Raw genomic sequence first — 7,737 nt, 5'->3', positions numbered from 1 at the left:
ACCGTGTTTGTCTTCCTGAGTCTGGGTTACCTGTGAAGGCCCCCAAAATTGTGAGCCTATTTCCTCCTTGGCCAAAGGTCAGAGAGTTGAAACCTACCTCTACTTCTTCAAGTTATTGTCTGTTTCTACCTCAAAGGTCCCACCTAGATTTAGACCAGAGAGTTCTGCAGTCTCAAGGTTATTGACAGAAGGCGTCAACAAGAATATCCAGACCTTGTATTTCAGGAGGAGAGGAGTATATATGTTTCTACTCCAAACAAAAGTCTAAGGATCAAGTTCCTTCTCCTTTAAGGGGATAATAATAGATTCCACTCAGGGAGTGGTTTGCCAACGGAACATTTTGGTCTAGGGTGTGAGCATTACTTGTCTTGTTCCAGCAACAAAATGTTTACTTAAGAATATAACCCTCAACCTTCACTTGGTATGTTCATTTCCTTGTATACATTAATGCGGATTTTTTTTTAATCTTTTTGGCTTAAGGGGTATTTTAAGCAATTGGAAATTAAACACGGGCGATTTCAGCAGTCACTAGAATTCCCTCCCGGTACTCTCCTGTGTTTCTGTTTTATCATTTTATTCATGTCCTTGTATTATTTACTTATTTTTCTGATCCCCAGCCTTCACCCTGGCAAGAGGTATGTTTGTTGAGGTTGATCTCTGACAGTTACCTCACTCAGGATTTTTTTTTTCTAGAAAAATATGTAATGCTTCAGGAATTCGCATGTCATCCTTGCACAGGGGCCACGCTAATCTTCTCTGTATCATTCCAGTTCTAGCATATGTGCTGTCGAAGTGAGCACGTGGTGACTTATTATTACTAATGAATGCCTGGACTTGGCTTGGCTTGTTTCTAGCCAGCTTTTCTTAACTTAAATTATCCTGTTTCTCTTTAACTGTGTTTTGCCTCTGGCTTCTCCCTGCCCGGATTCTTTGTAGTTTTGGAGACTGTCCTGAAACTCACCTGGTAGACCAGGCTGGCCTCAAACTCACAGAGATCCACCTGTCTCTGCCTTCAAAAGCGGAGATTAAAGGTGTGTGCCACCACTGTCTGGCACCTCTGGGCTTTTTACTTTTCTTTATTCTATTTATTTTTCCTTCTTACTCCATGGCTGACTGTGCAGCTGGGTGGCTGGTGGGTACCATCTTCCTCTCCTTCCCCTTTTCTCGCTCCTTGCTCTTCTCTTGAGCCTACATTTTTATTCTCGCTGCCTTGGCAGCCCCACCTATCCCTCTTTCCTGCCTAGCTCTTGGCCGTTCAGTTCTTTATTAGACCAGCCAGGTGTTTTAGGCAGGAAAAGTAACAGCTTTACAGCTTTATGTTAAATACAACATAAAAGAATGCAATGCGTCTTTGCATCGTGAAACAAATATTCCACAGCATAAGCGAATGTAATCCATCTTAAAACATTTGTTAGCACAAATCCTGTTCTTTTGGGCAGGATCAGACTGGAAAATAAACTTATTTTTGGAATAAAAGCACCAGGTCACCAGCTTGTCCTGGTGAAGGAATCCTACTTCCTGGTTGCTAGAGCCAGATTCAAATAAGAGGGACCACGAGGACTCACCAGATTGGAGGCAAGAAGCGGACAACCATTTTGTCTTTATCTGAATAATGGAACAGGGGTTCTATGCTGGATAGCTTGCTTGCTTAATGTTGAATGTTCTAGGGTGCCACAAGATTATCATAAATATCTAAATTCTGGGCATCGTTGGGTCGGTGATTCTCCCACACAGCAGCATTCGCAGCAAAGGTCATTCCCACGAAAAAGCAAGATCTTCTTCAGTACTTGCCACCCCTTGCCACCCTGGCCGTTGCAACATTCCGCACGTCCAATTGCTTGTGTCTTCTCTCCTGTTGCTTCATGTCGCCAAAGTTACGGGACTCTTTCTGTGGAGCTGGACTGTGTCCTATTGGCACGCATATACCGCAGGAGACGGCTGTGCTTGGAGACAGTCTTTAAAGAGGGGGTTAAGAGGGGGTCACTGGAGTTGTATCTGATCCAATATGACTGGTGTTATAAGAAAAGTTTGGGAGCCAGGCTTACAGAGGGGAGAGGGTATAAAGGCAGCCATTTACAGCAAGGAGGCCTCAGAAAAAACTACCTCCTGACCTCTTGGTCTCATACTTTCAGCTTCCAGAACTATGAAAAGCAGTAACATCCTGCCACTTAAAGCACACTGTCTACAGGACTTTGTAGCCACCCCTACAGCAGATACCCAGCTCCCTGTGTTCCTCCCTGCCTCTCCTGAGGCCAGCAGGATCTACAGCTGCCTTTCGTCCCCTCCTTCTACGCACAGCTCATTTCAGCGGCACAACAGAAACTGAGTGGGCCCTTGGCATTACACAGTTGCAGGTTCAAATCCTACCTCCCACACTTGGTCACTCAATTAATGTTTGGCAGGTTATTGGCAGTGACCTATGACGAGCCTTGCTCATGGAGCAGGTGTGAGGCTGGGGCCCTGGACTATGGGTCTGGGCTTCATGCCAGCCCCGCCACTCCCTCCCTCCTGGACCATGGGAAGTCACATATCCCCCCAGTGTAATAACAGTTCCTGCTGCCATGATTGGTCATGGACTCAAGTGCTTTGACGCGTGCAAGCATTCAGTTCAGCTCCTGCTCCTTGCGACCCTGACATGAGCGTGTCATTACGACTCCGAGAGTGCCCACGGAGCCTGGCACCAATCAGTACTAAACAAATATTGGTTTAGTGAACACAGGAGCTGGACTGGAGGCGAAGCCCTTGCCTGGCTCTTCGGTGTCACTCTGGGTTTGGCAAGGGGAAAGCCACAAACAGTGAGACACCTGGTTTTCTAGAGCCCAGGAGGCCAATGGGAAGCGAGGAGTCTGATCTTATGGGAGATCTTCTTCACTTTGCTTCGGCAGCTTTCTGAGCAACACTGCTGCCTGAGCCTGGGTGTTTGCAGGACACAGTCCCGGGGGAGAAGCCGGTGGACAGTGAGCTCATGATCTCCGGCTAGGCCTATTGCCTAATGCCTAGGAGCCACCTCCCACCACTGTTTGTCAGCTGACATTCTCATTGCGACCTCCAAGCAGGGAGCAGCTAGGAGAGCTGCCTCAGGCAGAGCTTCCAGAGGTCACCGAAGCAGAGGACCGGAAGAGGCCTGACACCAAGAACATATATAGATTGACAGTCCAGATGCACACTGACATCCATGCAGCCATATGCACACAGACACATTAGAAACATGGACACACGTGCAGCGCACACCACAACTGGCTGCGCTCTATGCGCTACCATACAGTTCCCGAGTTTCGGGCTAGGGGCTGGAGGTTGAAACACACAAACACACACGGACAGAGGCACAGAGACACGGACCCCTAGTCACTGGTATGAAGCACCATAGAGGCTTATATACCCAACCGTCATGTGGGCCAACAGTTGAAAACATTATCCTCTGATCCTCAAGGCCAAGGCAACAAACACGTGCTCATGAAGCAGAGTTAGTCAACAACTTTGACACAGCTTTCAGTGACTCAAATCAGAAGGAAAGTAAAGATCTCTAGCAGGGAAGAGCAGCTGGAGGCCAGGACTCCAAATGGTCCCAACACACAGGGATACATTCTTGCAAACACACTGAGACACCTAGCAGCAGACACGCAAAGGATACACCAGGGGTTCGAGCTTCCTGTAGTCCTTCAGGGGCAGTGCATGTCAGACTGCCTGGGCTGGGCAGTTGGTGTCAGATACTGGGTTTTCAGCCTCACCCCAGGGATTCTGGGAAATCAGCACTTCGCATGAACTCCTTAGACAGCACTAAGGGGGTGATCCCTGGATCATAATTTGGGAGACATTTCCTTAATGTCCATCATTAAAATGATGACTTTGGAGAGATGAGCAGAGGAACTGACGTGACAGAGTCCTGTCTCCACCCTTAGCTAGAACAACAGTGAGACGTGCCGGGAAGGATGAAGACATGGGGCCTTGTTTAGAAAGGATGGCTGTGGACATTAAGAACCGAATCCTCTCTCTCTAGCCCCTCCTCTTCCTCCTGAACCCTGTGGGTCGCAGGACACAGGTAACACATTAGCCAGCAAACTTTCTTAGAGTGTCCAGGCCAGGGCCACACCTACAGGCTTCTTCTTGACCCCCGTTCTCCAGGCTCCCCACAGTCCCCAAATATTCTCTTCCTTTCCCTCACCCCACCGTTAGACCACCAAACCTGTCCCACACACGATCCTCTGACCCAGGAGAGGAGGCTGTTAGCAGATACTCCCTGGCCTGACTATCCTCCTGGGGACAAAGGCCTATTAGGGGAAACAGCAGGCTCACTACCTGGAGGCCTTAGGCCTAAGTCTGGGTGTCATTCTTAACAAAATGCCCTAGGCAGTGCAGAAGTAGGTGACAGAGGGAAGAGGTCAGCCAAGGCAGTGGCCGGTGTGTGTGTGTTTGTGTGTGTGCAGTCCCAACACCCACACTCAAGCTCACATCGTCTGCTGAGTACAGGTATGTGTAACTTTGTGGTTTGAGGGTAAAATTACTGGGTTCCCTCCTGCTCTGTGGAGTATTCCTCCGTCTCACCGTTCCTTTCTTCCTTCCTCCTTCTTTTATAAGTGAGTAGCCATACCTTGTGTTTGTGGGGGAGCAGAGGAGGAGACAGACAGGAGAAAGAAATGTCTCTGAGACAGAGGGGCCACATGACAAGCCAAGGGAGGTTTGAGTCCCACGAGTGCTGCTGGCTGTCTCCCTCAGTGCCCCTGGGTGGGCAGGACCCCACAGGCTGCCATACCCATGCAGGGCAAGTATGTTCTTCTGGGAAACCCTAGGACAGGAATAAAGGGAGCTTGGCAGTGCCCTGTGCCACACAAGGTGCTGGGACCTTCAAGTCTGGACAAAGATGGGTTGAACTTTCTGCTAGTCAAGCCTGATTGGGGCCACAGGAAATCTTGAAGTTTGTATTAAGAGAATAACAGAAGCTGGGCAGTGGTGGCGCACGTCTTTAATCCCAGCGCTTGGGAGGCAGAGGCAAGAGGATCTCTGTGAGTTCGAGGCCGGCCTGGTCTACAAGAGCTAGTTCCAGGACAGGCTCCAAAGCTACAGAGATCCTGTCTCAAAAAACAATAAATAAATAAATAAAAATAAAAAGAGAATAACAGAATGTTGTTTCTACTACTCTGGGGTTTGTGGTCTGACATTTTTTTCTTCTGATTTTAGCAGTTAATGTCTTCAGACATTTTTGTTTTTAAGTCTGTGCAGTATTTGTGTGTGTTTGTGTATATGCACAAGTGTCTGCATAGATACTTCTTTTAGGTTAACACATTTATTAGCAGATTGTGGAAAGGCAGACAAGGGTCACAGTGTGCATGTACACATGTGTGCACATCCCTTCAGCTCAGTGCTCCCCATCCCTACCCTCTCTCCCCTGCCTCTCAATTCAGCCTTGAAACAGTGGATAGAATCAGGTCATGAATTGGCTGAGCTCGGCTGTCCACTTGACTGGGTCTGGAATCAACTAAAATGTGAGCACTGGGTCCACCTGTGAGGGCAAGTCTCGATTAGATGGTTTGAAGGAGGAAGACCTACCTTAAATGTGGGTGGCACCTTCCGGTGCAAATCCAAAGCAATGGACATAGAAGAAAGAAACCTTCCCTTTTGACTGCTTACCCTCATGCTCGCTGGCAAGTTCATTTGCCCCGTTTCTGTGGTATTGTACAGTGGCTATTAGAAGAGTGTCTTCAGTCTTCCAACACAGACTGAAGACCAGCAGCTCTCCAGGAAACCTCCAGGCCTTTAGTGGAACTGTTGAGACATCCAGACCCACGAACTGAGCAATCACGTTCTAGTCCTCTCCAGTGTGAATAGTCAGACCCTACCTACCTTGGAAGCCAGTTTAATAAATACCACATATACGCATATACATTTTGTGTGTGTGTGTGTGTGTGTGTAGTAGTAGTAGTAGTAGTAGTAGTAGTAGTAGTAGTAGTAGTAGTAGTAGTAGTAGGGAGGGGGCCACTTGTTAGTCCCAGCTGCCCAGAACTGAAATAATCACACAGAAACTATATTAATTAAAGCACTGTTTGGACCATTAGCTCTACCTTCTTATTGGATAACTCTTACATAATCCAAAGGGCCTCTGTATCAGTTAAGGTAACAGACGCTTACCAACTTACCTGGACAGCCAGTCTGTGATCCTCCATGGTGATCCTGATAGCTTTGTTGGGGGCAGAGGCTGTCAGTCTTGGGCTAGCACACAGGACAGCATTAAATCTTCAGCTGCTACACTGGGCAGCATAAACCTTTGGTCCCCAGACCCATGATGTCTGAGAAGCTTTTCCAAAGAGGAGGAACTTGGGAAAACTGACTTGTTTTGGAGAAGTAGAGCAGGGCAGTTAACCTAACAGTATCCAAAGTTTTGGCAGTGCCCTGGCAGTGGCTGAGACATGGGGCAGTTTTTGTACAGTGGTCAGCATTATCACAATCCAAGTGGAGTCTGTGGTTATTCATCTTTAGGTAGCTTGAGCTGCTGCTAACAGAAACTGGCATTTTTGTCTAACAGGGAAAGCCTCTTTCATTGAACACCTTAAATGCCATATCAGCAGATCTCTGAGTAGTCGGAGGGCCACCATCTCACCTTTATGCAAGTTCAGAAGTCATTTCTCTGTGGGTACCATATGTCCAGTTCATACAGCATCAAGCAGTCCAGGCAAGAGCAGTTTCTTGCCCAAATGGCTAGCAAACTCCATAGGGAGCCTCTTCAGTGCCCATCTTCTTCTTGAAGTTATTGGTGCTGCCAGGAGAAGATGTGTCTCACTGTCATAAAAAAGTCCTAACTTCTTAAAACACATTAAATACTATATTCTGAAGGTCTCTGAAAGATTTGAAGAATATCTAACTAACTGAAATATATCTCTATATATTAAGAAAGCTTAACTAATATGACTACAAGCTTGACTATTATAGATGATTATCTCTATTAACCTATATTTAATTGTACATTGCGTTTTTAAATGAACTGCACAATCACAATACCTTAATCAAGAGCAGAAATATACATATACAAAACTGACCTTAAATCTGTATCAATAAACCAGGAACCATACCAATGCAAATCTCTATAGCCTATCCCTTTTTAAATGTAAACAACCATTTATAAACAATACTTGGGAATTTGGGCATAGTTCTCTCCAAACTACTTCCTGCTGTTTATTGAGCAAAGTAATTTTGGGGTATTCACGGAGACCTTCCAGGTGATCTTGGTCCATCAAACCAAACTAGTCTGGAATTAATCCACAGACTCCCATCTTCTGTGGAAACAAAAAAAGAACCTCTTGTCCAAAGCAACAAATCCTTAGACCCAAATTCTAAAGTCACGATACTTTTAATGTTTAGCTTAGCAGCCCATACAATGAAATGTCTCTTTGTACTTAGCTCATTCACAGTCAAAAAAATTAAAAGAAAATCAATAATATACATTATCCAGACTCTTTGTGTATTTTTCCATCTTTATGTGGTTTTTCTTTAATCTTTGACTGTGTACTCTGTCTCTTTAAAAAGTTTACCTTTTCTTAAAACCATTTACTTCTTTTTATAACTGTCTATATTCTTTTTCTTTTCTCTCCCAAGCCTACGTACATTTATCTATCACTGTGACCCATTTAGACACCTTTCCCATCTGAATTTGTCTTTATTGTATATCTGTAATACTTTTCTGACCAGGACTGCTTCTTGAAATGTTAAGCAGCTAAGCTTCATTGGTAAGACTAAGGCTGCTTTGCC

The 7,737-nt window shown here is 45.9% G+C and overlaps 1 non-coding gene across 1 annotated transcript; it reads right to left on the bottom strand.

Moving 5' to 3' along the window:
- Window positions 1–693: 693 nt before the first annotated feature.
- LOC113456018 lies at window positions 694–800 on the bottom strand. The gene has a single exon (XR_003376908.1). It is a non-coding gene; the product is annotated as a U6 spliceosomal RNA (small nuclear RNA).
- Window positions 801–7,737: the final 6,937 nt, after the last annotated feature.

The sequence above is a fragment of the Microtus ochrogaster genome, chromosome 4 (genome assembly GCF_000317375.1).
Source record: "Microtus ochrogaster isolate Prairie Vole_2 chromosome 4, MicOch1.0, whole genome shotgun sequence".
Taxonomy (NCBI): domain Eukaryota; kingdom Metazoa; phylum Chordata; class Mammalia; order Rodentia; family Cricetidae; genus Microtus; species Microtus ochrogaster.
This window is presented reverse-complemented; position numbering and strand designations above follow the sequence as displayed.